The 21,213-nt window shown below is 42.4% G+C and overlaps 1 pseudogene; it reads left to right on the top strand.

Annotated features, from left to right (window-relative positions):
* The first annotated feature begins 15,943 nt into the window (after positions 1-15,943).
* Positions 15,944-16,061, top strand: LOC126093069 (5S ribosomal RNA; annotated as a pseudogene).
* The last annotated feature ends 5,152 nt before the right edge of the window (positions 16,062-21,213 follow it).

Raw genomic sequence — 21,213 nt, 5'->3', positions numbered from 1 at the left:
TGTGGTCATCAGTCCCCTAGAACTTAGAACTACTTAAACCTAACTAACCTAAGGACATCACACACATCCATGCCCGAGGCAGCATTCGAACCTGCGACCGTAGCGGTCACGCGGTTCCAGACTGTAGCGCCTAGAACCGCACGGCCACTCCGGCCGGCGACGCCTGTGGGCTGAGGGTGACACGGCGCCGGTAGGTACCGGTGGGCCTTCATGGCCTCTTGGGGCAGAGTTTAGTATAATTTTATTGTTCTAGTTGACACCTTTGCTCTCTTAGCGTTGTTCTAAGATTTCTGATTTAAATACTGAAACACTACCCCAGTATACAGGGTGAGTCACCTAACATTACCGCTGGATATATTTCGTAAACCACATGAAATAATGACGAAACGATTCCACAGACCGAACGTGAGGAGAGAGGCTAGTGTAATTGGTTAATACAAGCCATACAAAAAGACACGGAAGTATGTTTTTTAATACAAACCTACGTTTTTTTTAAATGGAACCACGTTAGTTTTGTTAGCACATCTGAACATATAAACAAATACGTAATCAGTGCCGTTTGTTGCATTGTAAAATGTTAATTACATCCGGAGATATTGTAACCTAAAGTTGACGTCTGAGTACCACTCCTCCGCTGTTCGATCGTGTGTATCGGAGAACACCGAATTACGTAGGGATCCAAAGGGAACGGTGGTGGACCTTAGGTACAGAAGAGACTGGAACAGCACATTACGTCCACATGCTAACACCTTTTAATTTGTCTTTTTCACGCTCGGCCGGCGAAAGTGTTTAATGTTCTTTTTCTAACTTCTGGTATTAAATAATGTTTAGTGCAGTTATGATTGAGTTTCATCCTTGCTGCCACTAACTTATTCCACCCATACCAATCTCCGTTTCCTAGGTTACATTCTATGGTATTTTCCTTTGTGTAAATTTATACAGTTCGATTAATTTTCCTGATCAAGTAGAAGATTAGCCTTTTTTAAATGATAATTCTAGAAGCAGAGTGGTTGTCTGATTAATAATCTGTTAAAGGCGGCTATTTTCAGCATTCCATATGCCCTAAAGGAAATATTTCTTTTAAATGTACACTATCCTTCGCTGACAGAGGCTTGTCCTCTATTCATTGGATTTTCATTATTGTTGAACTAAGAAGGTCAGTTGATTTGGAGTTGCTTTCTGCTATTGTTAAATTATATAAAGTAGTTGTGCCACTGGCTCAGTTTGACTTACTTCAACCATCAGTCAGCTTTCATCAAAATCAAAACAAAGAACAGTGACCATCTTTTTATCAGACAGTTATCTTTTAGATATCGACCCTGATTAATTACCTTTTATATGGCGATCCTCAATACCTAACTTTTACAATATTTGTCAGCTGTGGAGCACAAATTTGTAAATATATTTCAAGACTGAATCTCGAACCGTCAGATGTTTAAGAATTATTTCGAACAGCACCTAACGTCGAAAAGCTGATTCCTTGCAGGCATTGTGATGATTTGAGTTCTTTAGAGACGGCGCACGAGCTCAGAGTGGAGCAAGGATGCGGAAGGAAATGTATTCAAAGGAACCATCTTGGCACTGACTTTAATCAGTCAAAATAAACCTCGGAAAATATATATGTGAGTGTTTCGACTGAAATCTGGACTGTGAGTCTGTTGTGCTAAACAACGCAACTCTTGGCTCGATATTTTCGGAAGATTGCTATTTATTGTTCAACGAAGCTGCACAAATGTATGATTGCTGGAAGTCTGATTACGTTTTCGTGATCTGGGCTCCATCTTTCGTGATATTTTTTGCTTTTGACTTTAAACCACAGAATAGTTCGGCAAGTCTTAGATTTTCTGGTTTCATTTCTGCAGAATATATCACAACATCCTAATGTGCCTCCTTCGTGTATGTCGAAAGGTGATTTTCATTTTGCGGGCGAGTCTTCATTCGAACTTGAATATCGCAGTTGTTACATTACCCACCTTTTACGAGGTTCTGGGTCTGAATCGTAGACCATAAGCAGCAGTTTTAATCTGACACGAAGTTTCATTGGCTGTGTTCATTATTTGGACTTAGCCAGCAGCGTTATAATGTAATGTACTTGGATTTTATGCTCTAGTAAAATCAAGTCAACAAGATTATCTCCAGCCCAATGCCAAACAGATGGGCCAGAGATATTCCTAGTAAATGAAATTTCATCACCTTCGTCCGCCTTCAGATCCAGGCTCTAAATTTCACTATAAAGTATCAGTGGTGATGAGTGTCATCGGATTAACAGGCACATATTATATTACGTTTTCTTTCTTTTTTCCTTTTTTCCCTACGAGGAAAGTCGTTTGAATGACCATGTGAAGGTTTTGCTTTAATTTGCACGTGGGTTTCCCAGCACCATATGGAGATTACTTTTCATATCTGAAAATCTATGGCACTGTCTGTCTGTTACAGGTATTGAGTTTCACATTGATTAAGGGCAACGTAATCTTTTTGTAGGGTGTATACATTCTCATTCGGCGCCTTATGTCGAGACACATTTGTACTGCTGGATGTCATAGAATACTTCGTATTGTTTTATTTAGGTGATGTCTCCATGCACCACCATCGATTTGGGATTCACTGCTAGACAAAGGCAGATGTTGGTAGATGGATTGTGGAAAACAGTTTCTGTCAAATACAGTTTGTCTGCAATATATTACATTCTTTACAAACTAGCTAGTACTAATTGGAAACCCTAGCTCACTCATAATTACTTATGTAACACTTTTCTGTGCTTAATCGTCTTCAGCTAAACTCATCCATATTTCGAAAACAAGTGTTCCTATTTCTTTTACCGAGTTTAAGGCACTGAAAACTTCATCTACAGCCGTTAGAATGGGTTTGGTCATATGGAATCATCTCACCCGGCTCCTCTCTATTCTTCTTCTTTAATAGAAGTTGAAGTACCAAAGTATGTCTTCATATTACTTACATTCCTTATTTAATGCCACTAGAAAATAGAATCCACTTTTTGAAAGTAATTGTCCAAGCAACTAAAAGGAAGTTACAAGCACGATAAGATGGAAATCATAATTGTTTCTAAGTTTATCAGAACCGTGCAACAAAATTTACAGGAAGCGTAACACACGTCCCAGAAATTTTAAAACAAACTGACGACACTGGGACCTGTCTGTAGTTTTGTGAATATCTGCTCCAACTCTTCAGTGATCATTTCTTTAGTATGGCACAACCACATAGAATATACTCTGCTGGTGAGCAGCGTAATGTTACATAAGTAATTATGAGTGAGCTAGGGTTTCCAATTAGTACTAGCTAGTTTGTAAAGAATTTAATATATTGCAGACAAACTGTATTTAACAGAAACTGTTTTCCACAATCCATCTACCAACATTTCGGAGCCGTGAATATTTCGCGTATCCATGGTTTGTGCGTATTTATTGCAGTATATTCCTAAATTTATCAAGGATCAAATAAAGGGGCGGAAAGGTATCCCCAAGATGTACAGAAACCAAACTGCGGCGGCAGGAGGGTAATGACATGAAAGTTGGGGAACACCTGGAAAGGCTTGCAGCCTATTTCCTATGTTATTGAGTCTGTACAAAGAACAAGCTCTGAATGAAATCGAGGAGAAATGTGAAAAAAGACCCTCTAGATTAGTTCATGAGATTATATTCTTTTCACAGGTGACGACGGCCTTTGAAGAACAGTCGAAAGAAATGAATAGTGTCTTGAAAAACTGCAAGTAGGCTGTTTAGGTTTTTATGTGTGTAACGTCACCTAGCGCTCTGTATGAAAATCACTGGCTGTGCTGTGTGCAGTCTGTGGCTGGTTGGCATTGTTGGAATATTCTCCATTGTAGTGTTGGGCAATTGGATGTGAACAGCGCGTAGCGTTGCGCAGTTGGAGGTGAGCCGCCAGCAGTGGTGGATGTGGGGAGAGAGAGGGCAGAATTTTGAGAGCGGACGATCTGGACTTGTGTCCATCAGAAAGAGTAAATTTGTAATATCGGATATCATGACCTGATATATATATATATATATATATATATATATATATATATATATATATATATATATATCATGACTTTTGAACATTATTAAGATAAATTCATTGTTTGTTCTCTATCAAAACCTTTCAATTAATGACTATGCCGATCAGTAGTTAGTGCCTTCGGTAGTTTGAATCTTTTATTCAGCTGGCGGTATTGGCTCACGCTGTATTGCAGTAGTTTGAGTAACAAAGATTTTTGTGAGGTAAGTGATTCATGAAAGGTATAGGTTATTGTTAGTCAGGGCCATTCTTTTGTAGGGATTATTGAAAGTCAGATTGCGTTGCGCTAAAAAAATATTGTGTGTCAATTTAGTTCAAAATGGGTCAAATGGCTGTGTCAGTTTAGTGATGATCAGAATAAGTAAAGAGAGAAATGTCTGAGTACTTCCAGTTTTACTCAGCTGTCTTTGTATCAAATAACGTAGAAGTTTACTAGCACAGTCATTCATAAATTTTTCTTAGGGGGGGGGTTTCAAAACTTATACGATGAATACCAACTGTGTTCGTTAATACTGAGAGAGTTAGATGAATAAATTAGACGCTTGAAGTAGGCAGCAAAATAACTGAGGACGGCAGAAGCAAAGATAATAGATTTGCAGACTTGCAACAGCAAGAAAAGCATTTCTGAAAAAGAAAAATTTGCTAGCATACAGTATAAATTTAAGTATTAGAAAGTCTTTTTTAAAGTAATTCTCCTAGCAGCACACACAAGCAGAAAATGCAAAACTTTTAAAGCATGGTGCTGTAGAGTAATGAAGATAAGATGGATTGATCAGATGAGTAATGACGAGGTACGGCAGCGAATCGGGGAGAACAGAGCTTCATGGGACAACTTGGCTAAAAGTATACACCCTGTGGCCTCATAGAACAATTAATTTGTTAAGAACGAGAGCAAGTATTCGGTAAACGTCCAAATGCAAATGCACAAGGCTCGAGAAAGTAAGTTACACGTGCCGTCCCACCTACAAGAGTGGCTCAGAGAGCATACAGGGCTCACTGTGGAATACTGACGATAAGTGGACCAATTGCAGTGTTGTGCCTAGCCGTAATGAAATGGTGCCGACAATTTGACCAGGGCAGCACCGACGTTGGTGATGTTGATCGGAAAGTTCAGATCTTCCGCCATGCTATATCCAACTTTCCGACAAGTTGAAAGGAAATCGGGGCGAAAAGAAATGTTCCAACGACGAGGACATTCACACAGCGGTTCTCGAATAGGTCCATGACAAATTTCTGAGCGATTGGTAGAACGTTTCGACAGTTGTTTACAGAAACGTGGTTACTCTGTTGAAAAACAGTTTATCTGTGTCGCTCTGAAGTGTATACAGCATTTAGTAAAAGTAACTTGGCCTGACATAATAATGTGTAACTACTTTTTGAAGTCGCCTCGTAATTACAGTAGTTGTGTAGGAGGAAGAGCCTTCCACAGGATACTACAGCGTGGAAAGCTCAACCAAACCTCTCTTCTGACTGGTGACCACAACAACAAAACCAGCTGTAATGAGCCATAGGAGACTGCGAGTCCTTTATACGAAAATATCCCTGACGGGCTCACGGTAAAATGCTTTTAAAAAGAATCTGACGTCTTACTGCACCAGCTGAGTGCACCACCCAGATGGCGGTGCGTAAGAGGTAAAACATTACCAAGTAATTCACTAATAATCCCTCCTTCCTGGAGGACTCTTAATTGTTCATTATTGTACACAATAAATGAACAGTTAGCAGTCTAATGGCGAAAATTTCTTTCAAAAAATTTCCCTTGTTGTTCTATACATAATCATGGAATAACAGTCAGTTTGAATTACTTTTACCAAGGCAAAACAAACAAAACCTCGAAATAGAATTTTTATCAGGCAGTAAAATTACATAATAAATTGACAAAAGTAATTAAAAAAACATTAGTAAAATACATATTTTTAAATATGCAGCTACAGTCTTCTTTATAAGTAATGCATATTACAAAATTAAAAATTTCATGTAGGTGGGTAATAATGAGAGGGGATAACTACAATAACCTTATTAAATTTCAATACATGATCACGATTTGCTGCTTTCAGAAGGAAATGATGTGTCAAAATGTAAAACGCATGGCAATAATAACTTCTCATTCTCCTGAGGTCAACGTCTCACTCATTTTGAGGGGATACTGGTGGGTTTAGGAGCATAGTTGAGTAAGTGCAGGCATGGAATCCGCTTTCTAAACAGACTGGTGTTCGTGCGAGGAACATGGGAGCATTTGTACAGTCCAGGAATCTCCCCAGCGGGTGTCCTTAGCCTGCTCGACAATGAAAAGCGGACCTGTAATGTATACTACGAGTTACCTGAAACGAACTGTGTACAAGTCAAGGAACATTGTACTACAGGGACCAAGGGAATGGGGCAGCGCTGTTTTAAAGACTGATTTTAGAGAGGATGGAATTGCTCAGTCCAATCGTCCTGCCGGCCGGAGTGGCCGTGCGGTTCTAGGCGCTACAGTCTGGACCCGAGCGACCGCTCCGGTCGCAGGTTCGAATCCTGCCTCGGGCATGGATGTGTGTGATGTCCTTAGGTTAGTTAGGTTTAATTAGTTCTAAGTTCTAGGCGACTGATGACCTTAGAAGTTAAGTCGCATAGTGCTCACAGGCATTTGAACCATTTGAACCATTTGAACCAATCGTCCTGATTAGTTTTCTTAAAACACGAAGATAAATGTTGTGATGGTTCCTCCATCAAGGCCACGGTAGACCAACTGTCTTATCGTCATAGAGTACCTGATCTATGCTTATAAAGCACGATATGTGTTCTGTACGTTCTATATTTAGATCTACTGACAATTCCCATACTATTGTGAGGTAATACTCAGCTGAATAACGAATAGAATAATAATAGTTTGTCGGAGAAGTTCGGCTTCATCCTAAATATCAGCGGTGGCGTATTACCTAAGTAAGGACTAAAATGCAGATCAGGTAGTAAACTACTAGAGCGTGCAAAAAAGTTTGGCCTCCGAATTTTTTATGTGAAAACTCTTAAAAGCTTAAAACAAAATTTATTAACATTGTAAATCGGTGAAATATCATTTCTCACAACGAGAGACCATGTTGTAGACACCGTCACTGTAGAATGTTTGATTTCGTTGGCGGAGCCACAACCTCACCTCTGCTTGCACTGTTTCGTCACTATGAAAGTGAAGTCCTCCAACGTTTTGGAAACAGATCAAATCGTATGGGGTCAAGTCGGGCCTCTAACGAGAATGTTGTGTGACAGAGCACCCAAGGCGTCGGGCAAATGCAGACGTCGCGGTGCTCGTGTGTATACTGGCATGGCGACAGTGAAACTGAAGGTGCTGCACGTGCAGACAGTCTTCTACGGTTACAAACTCGATTATCGCAAGCTGCTTTTCACGCACATTACATTTCGGAGGCCTCTAGTGACAGAGGGTAGCAAGTTGCTCCAGCGAAGCGGAAAAGTTGACCGATGAAATGAAATGAGGGTATGGCTTTGATGGTCGGGAGGCCCTATATCAACCGATACAGAGAAGAGAGAGAGAGACAGACAGACAGAAAAAAAATGTCGGAAGCATTACTGTTCAGCGCGCCCTCGTAATACGAAAAGTTAACTTCCTCAGAGTTCTATAAACAATACGTAATAAGCAGTTTGTAAATAAAAACGGCATTAAGTGCTAGTCGCGAAACTTCAGTATACTACAATACTGGCCATCAAAATTGCTACACCAAGAAGAAATGCAGATGATAAACGGGTATTCATTGGACAAATATATTACACTAGAACTCACATGTGATTACATTTTCACGCAATTTGGGTGCATAGATCCTGAGAAATCAGTACCCAGAACAACCGCCTCTGGCCGTAATAACGGCCTTGATACTCCTGGGCATTGAGTCAAACAGAGCTTGGATGGCGTGTACAGGTACAGCTGCCCATGCAGCTTCAACACGATAGCACAGTTCATCAAGAATAGTGACTGGCGTACTGTGACGAGCGAATTGCTCGGCCACTGTTGACTAGACTTTTTCAGTTGGTGAGAGATCTGGAGAATGTGCTGGCCAGGGCAGCAGTCGAACATTTTGTGTATCCAGAAAGGCCCATACAGGATCTGCAAGATGCGGTCGTGCATTATCCTGCTGAAATGTAGGGTTTCGCAGGCATAGAATGAAGGGTAGAGCCACGGGTCGTAACACATCTGAAATGCAACGTCCACTGTTCAAAGTGCCGTCAATGCGAACAGGAGGTGACCGAGACGTGTAATCAATGGTACCCCATAGCATCACGCCTGGTGATACGCCAGTATGGCGATGACGAATACACACTTCCATTGTTTGTTCACTGCGATGTCGGCAAACACGGATGCGACTATCATGATGCTGTAAACAGAACCTGGATTCATCCGAAAAAATGACGTTTTGCCAATCGTGCACCCAGGTTCGTCGTGGAGTACACCATCGCAGGCGCTCCTGTCTCTGATGCAGCGTCAAGGGTAACTGCAGCCATGGTGTCCGAGCTGATAGTCCATACTGCTGCAAACGTCGTCGAACTGTTCGTGAAGATGGTTGTTGTGTTGCAAACGTCCGCATCTGTTGACTCAGGGACGGAGACGTGGCTGCACGATCCGTTAGTCATGCGGATAAGATGCCTGTCATCTCGACTGTTAGTGATACGAGGCCGTTGGGATCCAGCACGGCGTTCCGTATTACCTTCCTGAACCCACCGATTCCATATTCTGCTAACAGTCATTGGATCTCGACCGACGCTAGCAGCAATATCGCGATACGATAAACTGCAATCGCGATAGGCTACAATCCGGCCTTTATCAAAGTCGGATACGTGATGGTACGCATTTCTCCTCCATACACGAGGCATCACAACAACGTTTCACCATGCAACGCCGGTCAACTGCTGTTTGTGTATGAGAAATCGGTTGGAAACTTTCCTCATGTCAGCACGTTGTAGGTGTCGCCACCGGTGCCAACCTTGTTGTGAATGCTCTGAAAAGCTAATCATTTGCATATCACAGCATCTTCTTCCTGCCGGTTAAATTTCGCGTCCATAGCACGTCATCTTCGTGGTGTAGCAATTTTAATGGCTAGTAGTGTACTTTCTGCAGAGTCTCTTGATTATTTTGTTTATTACTGCTCTGTCCTTTCTTGCGAGTAGGCAATATCTCGGGACGATGGGCGCTTTCTATGCCTAGATGCGGCAGCAACTGCATAATGAACGGGGCCCTCCATGTAGGCGATCTAATTAGGCTGATGGTAATATTAACGGCACTTTGTGCTCACCGGCGCTGTTGGCGAATCAACTGAATACGGTAGGGCGGCGCGAGCGAGCACTCCGCAGGCCAGTGAAGCGAGTCACCGAAACCGCTGCGCGCCGTTCAGGGTGGCCCGGCGAGGATTATCCTCGCCGACTGCCTGCCTCTTCCCTGCTTTGCTCGGCTCTGCTCCCCTTACTTGCGGCTAACCCGCAAAACAGTCGTACCCATTATCGGGATATTCCGGGCGGCGTGGCCCGGCCGATATTAAGACGCATGGCGCGTAACCGCCTCCACAGGCGCCACAGCGGACGCGCAGGCGCAGTTGCTGGCACTTCCAAACACGCGGCGGTCTCTCCCCAGCTACAGAGCGTCCAGCAAAGGAGCCCCTGATTTTAAAATTGAATATCTCGAAAACCAAGACCGATACACGAGTGCAACAAAAGATGTTTTCATTCCGAAACCTGTAATAATTTTATACAGACGTTTCGAAATAATTCGGAAAGCTGCTAACAGATGGGCTGTAATCACAGATACGTAGTGCCTATAAATAGTGCAACCCATTTCTCTTAACGTCCTCAAGGACTCCAATTTAGACCACAGCTAATGCACTAGCCCTAGCAGAGCCACTAATAATGGGACAGTTTTGGTACAGCTACTTCTAATGTGAAGTCCTCCATACAGCAAACTCACAGGTAAAAAAAAGACAAGAAACAGAAGACAACACCTATAGACTTTGCGTAGGATGTGAAATACACTGTGTTGCGAACTCAAACACCTTTGGAAAGTCAGCAGCAATAGAGGGAACAGTTCCCAACACTGAGAAGTGAAATACTAAATTTTCTTCTGTTGAGGAATGATAAGGTGCGATATTTTTTACTTAGTAACATATTTTCTGTAGCCGACATTGCATAAAAACGTCTTTATTATCAACAACCAGAGTCGACCGACTTTGCTGTCATTTTGTGGTCTCTAATTTTTATTTTATTTTTGTTTTTGTGATTAGTGTTTATTGTGAGTTTGATGGAACCCCCTGCCAATTCGTCATATTAGTGGATAAAATGCAGCACATTATACATAGGTTTGTCTGAAATAAAACATGTCAATCAAAAAGCATCTTGTGCAAATTATTTCCTGTATATGTAGTGCTCATAGATGATTTTTAAGCCTCAGAAATCACAATATAGAGGAGAAAGCATTTTAGCAAATCTTTTGACATTAGCTTGACATGTCCCACTTATTGATGATCCTGCTTAGACGGCGTGTAAAGTGAAAGGAAGTTGGAGTATCGAAGGAAGTGGTTGAAGTCATGTGAAGCATTAGACAACGTGTGTTTTTTGGGACTGGAATACCGCAGGTTAGAACACAGTCCTATGTTAACAATTTAACGATCCAAAAGAATCCGACGCGAAAATCATTCGCAAACTCTTCCGCAAATCCAATGGACAGGCATGTGGCTGACAATCTAGTGGGGAATGTTGGCCCAAGGCAGTTCGTAGATACTTCTAAAAATGCCACGGTTTTTGTAAGGTTGTTGGAATTGTTCAGCGAAATCGAAACGATCCAGTCCGAAGAAATGCTGCACAGACGGGATTGGAGCGCTCCAGCTCGCGGAAAATACTGACAGACACATGGTTCCATTCGAAGTCCAGAGCCACCAGGATATACATGTAAGAGCCTTGGGACAGAGGGCTGACTTTGGGAAGCAGATTTTCACATTGTCTGATGAAGTATCTGATGTTGGTCACGTCTGATACACAGATGAAGCACAAGTCCACCTGAATAGAGTCGTGCATAAACAAAACTGGCTATTCTGAGGTTCATAAAAATCCGGATTTGTCTGAAGTGAAACCACTGTGCTCGGCCAAAGTTATTGTCTGGACTGGGTTTGCAGCAGAGGAATTATTGGTCTTCTTCCATGCAAGAAACGGTCACTAGTGAACGTTAGGCTGAACATTTGGAACAATTTGTAGCCACCCAGGAAGTGATGGAGCGTCGACCAAGCACCTAGTCGTTCATGCAGGATGAGGCCCGACCACATAGCACCGAGAGGATCTTTCGCTTCCTTGATGAATACTACATTACTAGACTACGTTGGATTATTGCAGATTTACTGGTGTAGGGATGGGTTGGCCTCCATATTCACCAGATTTGACTCCTTGTGACTATTGTTTTTCGGGCACATCGAAAGATACTGTCTACCGGAATCATTCCACCACTCTGGACGTGCTTGAATCGGCGATCTGCCTTTCAATCAACTGCCATTCAGAGATTACAAGATTTCTTTGCAAATTTCTGAGCCGTGGTAAAAATTGCTGTTTGGAAGAGCCCGACACAGCGCGTTGTGTGAAGCAGTCGCCCTCCGTTTCTGGCGGTGGCAATCGCAGCTTTGGTTTCTCCCTCTGGTGGGAAAGGTAGCCTGTTCACGTTCATTTAAGGGGCGCTATACGCTCGCTAGGCGCCGAGTCTGGTCAGTTGGTCAGCCGGGTCAGTGTGGGGCAGTCAGTGTCTGGCTGTCGCTCGGAGTGCTAGTATGTGTTAGGCCGCCAGTGTGCTCGAGTTTGTTTAGGCAATGGTCATTGGTCGTTGGATCGATCGGTTGGTCGGTCGCGCCCTGGGACACAAGCTGACTTGTGCGTCTTGAGCGTCGGCGCATGTGAGGTCGCCACGTCAGTCCAGTGGACCGCGCCGTATAGCGAGAGGTAGTGGGTTCGCGGCCGACACGAGAGCGACAGGAATCAACCCACGACATCGGACAGGCCGGCGCGAGCTGCGACGCAGTGAGACGGGAGATCGGCGCATCTTCCTGCGTCCGTTGAAGCGGCTGGCAGCGGACGGTTCGGGAGAGCGTTTTGAGCGTGGTGCGCCAGGTCTTCGCCAGACATCGCAGTTTATTAAAAGTTAAGTGATTCGTGATATGTTGTTTCATTTACTTGTTAAATTCTACTTGTGTTCTTGGTCAGTCTCTCGTCCCCAGCTTGCCCGTCTATCTCCTCCGCATTTGTTAGGCAGTTTGTGCCTGCCTGTCTGTCTGTCTGTCTGTCGGTCTGCCGTACGTTAATAGCTGCCTCTGTGATGTTTGTCGGATTCAGTGTTAACGAATTTATTGCTTGAAGTGTAACGGCCGAATTCCTGAAATACGTTCTTTTCTTGCCTATCATCTTGAGAGCATGTTTATATATTTTATGTAAGACTGCATTTCATGTTTTTTTTTATGTAAATGGTAATTTTAGTATATAAAGTTGCCACCCTTCCACCGTAAGAGTTTTTTTTATCAAGTTGCACCTTCGGTGGCAAGTTAAGTTTTTTTAATATTAGTGTTTGTACCATTTCCATCCCTCCTACGGGGTGTATAGTTTATGGTTTGTGTGAGTTATTAAAATTTTTAGTTTAAAGTAATCTGGTGGGTTGCAGATTTGCACCAGTGTAGTCTTTCAGAGGTTGTTGCGAGCGGTCGTGACTACGGCCGTGTGAAAATGGAGCGGCAAGGTTCTCAGCCCGAAAGCTCATACTGTCAAAATTTGTTCTTTCTGCCTCTGAATAAATTGTAACTTGATATTTAGAGGGTGCTTTTTGATTATAATTTTAAATCTGTTTAAAAAAAAGGGCTTTTAGGAATAAAATTTCCATTTGTTGAAAGAAATTTAATTTGATTTTATCAGTTACCCTATGGCAACTACTTCCACGCTCACATAGTGTGATTAAATGTGTTAATGTTCTTGATGAATCGCTAGTAAATAAAGTAAATCCTTAAGAAAAGGTTTTGAAGGTAAATTCACGGTTCAATTTCATTCTTCGTTTCTGCCACCTCCGCAATGCAAGTGGTGGACATTTCCAAAAAATTCTGATGTGACTGCAAGGACTGATTGCGGAGGACAAGTATAATTATGCACGCTGATACTGTACGTGTTGCACAGCAGACAATGCCATCTGTTAGCAGCTTTCCAAACTAATTCGACACGTCCGTCTAACATATGTATAAAATTCTTACAGCTCTCACAATCAACATATCTTTTGTTGGATTCGTCTGTCGATATTAGTTTTAGAGGTATTTAATTTCGAAACTAGGGAGTCCTTCCCTGAAAACTCTGTATATCGTCATATCACGAATGTGATTCATCTTAAGCTAATTTTATGTGTGCTTTACTGAAAAGTCTTCTGAGGGACTGTCATGGGCAATACATAGTGTTCTGACGGTATTTAATGCAAGCAATATGCAGCATAACATCTCACCGCGAACGTCTGTGAACTGTTGTAGGCCAATGCAATGAGTAAAATTACAAATCCTGATACAACAAGAAGGAGTAAATGTTGTTAGCTGACAGAAACCATCCCACTGAAAATAAATGGGCACTGTCTCTACTTCCTGCTATATCACACAAAGACTGACCAATGAATAAGCAAAAACTGGGCAGTAAAACTTTTCTGTCGTATGGAAAATTTTACTGTATCACGTATACACTAGATTAAAGTGCGAGCAGATCTCTTGGATGCCTAGAAATCTACAAGTTGGTACCAGGGAAGACAACTGTCAAAGCCTGCGTCATTTAAGAAGGCGGCCCAGTTTTCAGCCGTATTGTGCATCCCTCTCATTTAACCGCCGGCAGCCAATAATATTCATTCCCTTTTCAAGCGGCTGGCAGCGAGCTACAGCTAGATTTCGAGAATCTCTCTACTGCATGCTGCACTGTTGCCGTACGTCACAACAACCGAATTATTCACTGAACTGTTCACTCAAATGTGTTGTTGTTTTCTTGTAGCAATGTAGCTGTAACCGTGTATCTTTAAATGTCTTAGTGCGACTAAAAAAGAGTCAGGTGATGGCAGTTAACATGAAGTGCTTCACAAGTAAGCGAGGTGGATTATTTACCGCATTTATAACTGTTTCAAATGTGAATTTGTAAGCTGAACTTGTGCTGCTGACATTTGAAGACAAAAACGGACTGCAGAACTTTTTGGTGTCCGCAAGAGAACTGTAGAGAGAACTGTAAACGAAAGTGTGAAAGCTGTAGAAACCTTAGGAAAAATTACTTTCGTGTCGCCTGGAAAGCATCGAAACAGCAAGAAACCTGTAATACAAAACCATTTTTGACAATGGAGTATTAAAGCTGCCTGTGTGAATGGTAAATACTCGACATCACAAACTTGTTAGAGTTATGCATGAGAAAATTAGCTTCAGTGGTAGCGTTTCGTCAGTCTACAGAATTTTGAAAGACAGATAGTTTTTAGTTGAAAGAAGTGACATAGGTGCAGCACAAACCATATCCCATATAGAGATCCATACAAGAGAAGGCGGTCGTTCAAAATGAAACATAGGTGAATCAGAATCATTTCAGGAATACCTTGCGTTTTTAAAAGTAATGTAGGTGTAGGTTCTCGGATAATTATTCTGCATGCTGGCTCTTCCTCTGGTTTTGTTTCTCAGAGAAAACTTGTATTTAGGTGCAAGAAAAACAGCAGACTACCATTCAGAAATGAAGGCTTCGAGGTTCAATGCCAGTTATCATCAAGATGTTACAGAGGTGACTCCAAGCAAAAACACCAGGGAGGCGGGTATTGCGCCCAGGGTTAAAAATAAAAATATTCCGCACAGTTGCGAACATCTGCAGCTCGTTATTTTATACGAATCACGTGACAACGTATAAACTTGAGTTTCTAGCACGTGAATATGGACTCATGAACGTGGACAAACAATTTTGCATTTACCCACAACCGCTGTCAGTATAATTACATGGAATGAATGTGGACGAAGGTTAAAGGCTATATGGGAGTAAAAACAAAACATTCAAGATAACAGGCACTGAATCGCTTGTGCATGTAGCAATAGCCAACATTCGCCCTCCCCCATCCTGCCCCCTCATCATCAGCCTAGGCATGATCTCTGCAGCACGCTGAAAAGATTCAGGAAGAAGACTGTGATAGGGAGGTGAAGATGAATGTGTCTTGAGCCTATTATCTTAAATTTACCATCAGATGGTTCGGAAACAGATTCAGACAGTAGTGACGATGGTTTTACGATGTAGACTTTGGAACAAAGTGATAGTATTTCTTGATCTTAAAGACTCATGGTTTAAATATGTGTTTTGACGTATCAATTGCATACGAAGTATATGAGAATTTCCTGACATTTATTGATTAGTAATTTGTATTCTAAGAAGTATGCAAACTATAATTTTCAATGTATTGCCCAAGGAGAAGTTAAGCTTCCCAGCGAGTTGTATGCTCTAATAACTCGCGAGAAAATGGCCGGATAAATTCGTCAAAAATTCCGATACTTCCACAGGTAAATCCCTGTCATTTTGAAGACACGAATTGGAAAATTCCTTAAAATGTCAGGGAGGATTATTTCCCGGGATATCGGCGTTTTCGATATTATCGGTCAGTATTTCCTCGAGTTTCCTTGCTCAATGCATTATAAACGTGGTCTCTCACTGTAATGTCGAACGACTTAGTTTACACTCGCAACGCCCATTGACAGCGAAAAATATGACAACACTCAAACAATTTTTACAATAGTCTTTCCATTAGTCTTTTCTATCAGTAATTCCTTTTAGCTACAAACAAGATGTTTAAAAAGTCGTTAGAGTAGAACAGTTGTCAAGTAACTAAAATGATTTCGGTCTGTGTTTGAAGTCAATTTTGTTGTTTGTTATATTTTTAGGCAACGGCCTTGCTGCAGTGGTAACACCGGTTCCTGTCAGATCACCGAAGTTAAGCGCTGTCGGGCTGGGCTAGCACTTGGATGGGTGACCGTCCGGACCGCCGAGTGCTGTTGGCAAGCAGAGTGCACTCAGCCCTTGTGAAGCAAACTGAGGAGCTACTTCATTGAGAGGTAGCGGCTCCGGTCTCGTAAACTGACATACGGCCGGGAGAGCGATGTGCTGATCGCATGCCCCCCATTATCCGCATCACGTGACGTCTATAGTCTGAGAATGACACGGCGGTCGGTCGGTTGCGTTGGACCATCGTGGCCTCTTGGGGCGGAGTTTAGTTTTACTTATATTTTTACTTATCACGCAGTCCTAATCCCAATAAATGAGAGTAATCGCTAGCAGTTTCAATGTCTTTGCTATTATGAGAAAATTTGTACTTGGCGTCTTCACGAATCTGTGTCAGCTCTTCTCGCCTTCCGGCGTCATGCGTACCAAAGCTGAGGAGCGGTGTACGCATCGTCGTCAAGTAGCATTTCCTAATGCCGATTGATCAAGGTTGGTTTTAAAATTTGTTATTACCCTCACAGATCTGAAGGTATAATACGATGTGCCGCAGACATATAAACCTGATTGTTGACATCAGCAGCATAGTTCGGCGACGTGGACTTTGTTTACCCGCTTTCTTCTGCCACGCAGGCACACCGTCATTCCGTGCACTCTTCCCTACCGCTCCATCTCTATGTGTATAAACTCCTTCCTACATGATGTGGGCTATACAATCACAACACCATTTACTCCCAAACTGACATAGATCTGCTCTAAATGTTGAAAGCTCGCAGCGCGCTTGGTAAAAAAATGTACTCTTTTTTTGCACAAATCAGCGAATAACCAAACGCTGCAGAGTCAGATATGGTAGCTAGAGATATCTGGAGGGACTGAATAAGACTCTAACCGTTCTTTCCACCAACCTGTCGTCTTCTAAAGTTGTGTCCCCAGCGCAGAAGACAGTTCCTCGGCCGTGGGATCTTCTCCGGCAGAGGCTGCTATGCTGTCATCTCGAACTTGAGCCAATGTTTGTACTTTTTTTGTAGGATGCCACTTGCCCGGGTTAGTCTCTGTATCCACAGAGGGCAAGATCTGTAGTAATGACAATGATGGTAGTCGACACCTCTCATTAATGTATCCTGTTTGTTTATATTTTTAAATATCACTTTTTACACTGCCTTCTACAACACTCGACATATCTTTCTTAATACAACAGTAACTTTTCCAACAACTTCCGATATAGAATACGACATGTCCGTCCGAAACAGAGATAAAGATAGCGCAGCTGAAGTACTTCATGTCTGAGGCGCGCCAAAGCGACGCGAAGGTGTCCGAAACACTTCGGTTGCAATATCGCTACTCTTATGTTTCTCAAAACAAAACGATAGACTCGTACGGTAACCATGAGAGAGTTTTATATTAAACTGGGTTAAATACAATGAAAAGTATATAAATAATTAATAAGAGAATTTAGGCGTTTTGGCGCCTAGCACCCGAATGTGCCGACCAATCAGAAGCAAGTTCCGTACAATTGGCGGACTCTCCCACATACTATACAATCTGTCGCTTGTACCTCACTCCACATTTGCACCATATGCTACTTCGAGTGTATCAAGCTGCATCAAGGCGAATTTCTAGCAAAATAAAATACTGGCGGCTGCAGCCAGGAATATCAAAAGGGGTAAGCCCAAAGCGCACACACACGAATTTTAAGCATGGAAGGTGGCAAGCCACTCTCTCACTTTAACTACACTGTCAGTCAGATTAGTATTCACATTTAGGTCATGATCACCATGTTACCCCAGTGCTACATTTGGTGTGTGTGGCTTATGACATTTTTACGTGAGGAAATTGGTAGCAGAATGTTCTTATAATTGAATGTGTACCCAGTAGAGAAGGCTGTAGAAGAGACGACAGGGACCAGGGAAAAAGATGGATTGTGTGCCATAAATGTTGTGTCCAGCAACCTGGGTGTGCGAGTGATTCAAGGAGACAGCGCTCTGTGAACTGTACCTACAGACGGACTTCGGGCCAAGGCACTCCAGTCTTGCCACTTACGTTCAGAGCATGGGGGCGTGAGCTCGCAAGACATTATACCTAGGCCAGGCGACAGGGCGTCGCGAAGGTGCCCAGATGGTGGATAGTGGGTGGAGGAAGCCATTTAAGAGAGACTGCTGTAAACTGTGGTTTTGTGCAAATGGTTGGGTCATAAAACTATAAGCATTTAGATGTTAAAAGCTGGGACGATACGATCAGAGCGGAGGATGCATGTGTTTAGTGGAAACAAGACTAAAGCCAGGAAGTCGCCAGGTTCTTTTAGCGAGCGAAGAAAAAATGGCTCTGAGAACTATGGGACTTAACTTCTGAGGTCATCAGTCCCTTATAACTTAGAACTACGTAAACCTAACTAACCTAAGGACATCACACACATCCATGGCCGAGGCAGGATTCGAACCTGAGACCGTAGTGGCAGCTCGGTTCCAGACTGTAGCGCCTAGGACCGCTCGGCCACTCCGGCCGGCGAGCGAAGAAAAAGCAATATATATTTCACAGGTTCGTCTTTCTGGGATGCTTAACAGCCTCATTTCAGAAATTGGAAACGGCTGGCCTGAGAAGGTTGGATCTCTTCGTGGGGGACTGTGATCCCATCTAAGTAGGCTTCTTTGTCGAAACATAGCCATGCTTACCGTGATAACAACGCCTCTCTAGTCTAAAATGTCATTTTTTCAGATAAGAGAGATTTTTAGCCGCTGATTGGCTCCTCTCAGGATATGCAAAGTAGATGCTTGCTTTTCCAGCTTGGGAACCCCGGTACTGTATTTGGATTGGCTACCAGTCAAAAGGGGGGATTCAGTGAGTGGGGGATAATTCGATTAGTTTGTTCAAATGGTTCAAATGGTTCAGAGCACTATGGGACTTAACTTCTGAGGTCATCAGTCCCCTAGAACTTAGAACTACTTAAACCTAACTAACCTATGGACATCACACACATCCATGCCCGAGGCAGGATTCGAACCTGCGACCGTACCGGTCTCGCGGTTCCCGACTGTAGCGCCTAGAACCGCTCGGCCACTCTGGCCGGCGATCAGTTTGTACAACCTGCTAACTCGGCTTCTGTAACAGGCTTCTTGGAAACTGGGATTATTGCCTTCTTCATCTTCTGGTCTTCTTTTTGTGAAGAACATCAGTTATTTCCCTAGGGGATGAGACTTGTGATTTGCAACTTTTGGTGTTCGAAGAGCCAGTGGCAGTGTCCATCTGTATCGACAGTGGCACTGCGTATCATCTCGGACATACCGTGCGTCAAGAGGGTGAACTTATTCGTCCTGAGTCGGCCGCCTGACGTTTGCCAATTCCAGCACGCGCCGTCGTGCCTGTGAGTCAAAATGGTTGACCAGGCCACTGAACGGGTGCACATAACTCTGCAAGGATTTCAGGGCTCTGACAGGAAAGTTTCCCACGTCCTATTAAGCAGAACGCCAGTCCGTGTGGTTTTCAAATTTTCGTGGACGTGTCAGAACATTACAGATTCCCCCGCACTCCGCCCCTCACCCACAGCGTCCCTTTTCCTGCTACCACCTGAATCAAGGTGGAAGTATTGCTGCACCGCCGTAGGGTCGTTAAATGATATTCACAGCTCCCTGTTGTCCGTGAACCTGGTCGTAGTTGATTTCATGTGAATAGAATTTGATTTCACGGTGGATTCATGCAAACGAACTCTGAGTGCGTTGTAAAAGGGATTAATTCAGGGAAGGACACTCCAATGAATGCTTTGCCAATCGAGTACCATTCTTCTCATGATTCATGTTTGTAATTTTTTGTAAGATTTAACAGATCGATTGTAGTTATAAAAGGATGAATAAACACTCCAATACGCCACTGTTCTCAATCATACTCTCCCAGCCATTCATTGTTTTTATTTTATTGTGTTAATACATGGATACTGCAGCAATTCAGAATGCAGTCGCATTAAATTAGTTAATTTCCATGATTAATTTGAGTTCTGAGAGAGACCGCAGACTGAGGCAACAAAAGTGCCATGAGTTAATTCACTAATTTCGTTTATAAAGCCGGCCGGTGTGGCCGAGCGGTTCTAGGCGCTTCAGTCTGGAACCGCGTGACCGCTACGGTCGCAGGTTCGAATCCTGCCTCGGGCATGGATGTGTGTGATGTCCTTAGGTTAGTTAGGTGTAATTAGTTCTAAGTTCTAGGCGACTGATGACCTCAGAAGTTAAGTCGCATAATGCTCAGAGCCATTCATATATAAAAATTAAGGGTGTAGCTCACGATTTGAAGATTGTTGAGAAGATAATTCTTTTCTGTATGTAAACACAATAACATTTAGCATCACTTGGACATGTGGTTATAATAAAGCAAGTAATCTCTTACAATCGTATCAAAAATGTCACATCTCATTCGTTTTTGAATAACTTTCGACATATAAACTGTTGCAGATGTCATTATTTCTTAAGTGGCTAGAAGAGGAAGGAAAATCAAAGCAGTGTATGATGTTATAATACAGACGACTTACATCAGTTGAGAGTTTAATTTGTTTATAAGCAATGTGTTGTAACAATTCCCGTAACAAAGTTGTTATGATAATATTTGAATAGTGTATACGTTTCTAACAATGAAACGGTTCTTCGTTTTTTCGTTGTACTTATCACAAAAATGAGAAGTGTCTATTGGATGACGAAAATAAACATTCTCGTTTCACCAGCCATACCCGATACACAAAAAGTGAGTCTACTCTGGCACTTCACAGTAATTACTCGTTTTATTTAGACGTTTAGTAGGGATTAGGAAACGTTCGTGGCCGTTGTTCTGCATATTGTGCTATGTTCCTGGCATTCTCGATCATATTAGTGAAATATGATCAAGCAAACTAACAATACAGAAATAACAGAAGTTTAACAATACTGTTCGGCTGATAAACTTGAAATGACAAAGACCTGTCGGAAATTACACTGTCTGACATTTTTTGAAAAAATAAATTTTTTTTTATCGATAGGCCGAACCGCGCTATTAGTTCTGGGTGGAATCTGAACCATGTTAATAGTCTATTTCTCGTCCTCCAAAAGACAGTGTCCAAGCCAGGAGTGTGATACAAGCAACGTATTATTTTATACAAATGGTTTAGGATGTAACAAAGAGTTGTCTCATTATTCCGAATTTTTGCTACGTCGAGTACAAGATTTAACAAGTAAACAATCTATTTCTTAACATTTTGGT

This window comes from Schistocerca cancellata, chromosome 7 (assembly GCF_023864275.1).
Source record: "Schistocerca cancellata isolate TAMUIC-IGC-003103 chromosome 7, iqSchCanc2.1, whole genome shotgun sequence".
Lineage (NCBI taxonomy): Eukaryota > Metazoa > Arthropoda > Insecta > Orthoptera > Acrididae > Schistocerca > Schistocerca cancellata.
Note: the sequence above shows the minus strand (reverse complement) of the source record. Positions and strands in the feature narration are given on the sequence as shown.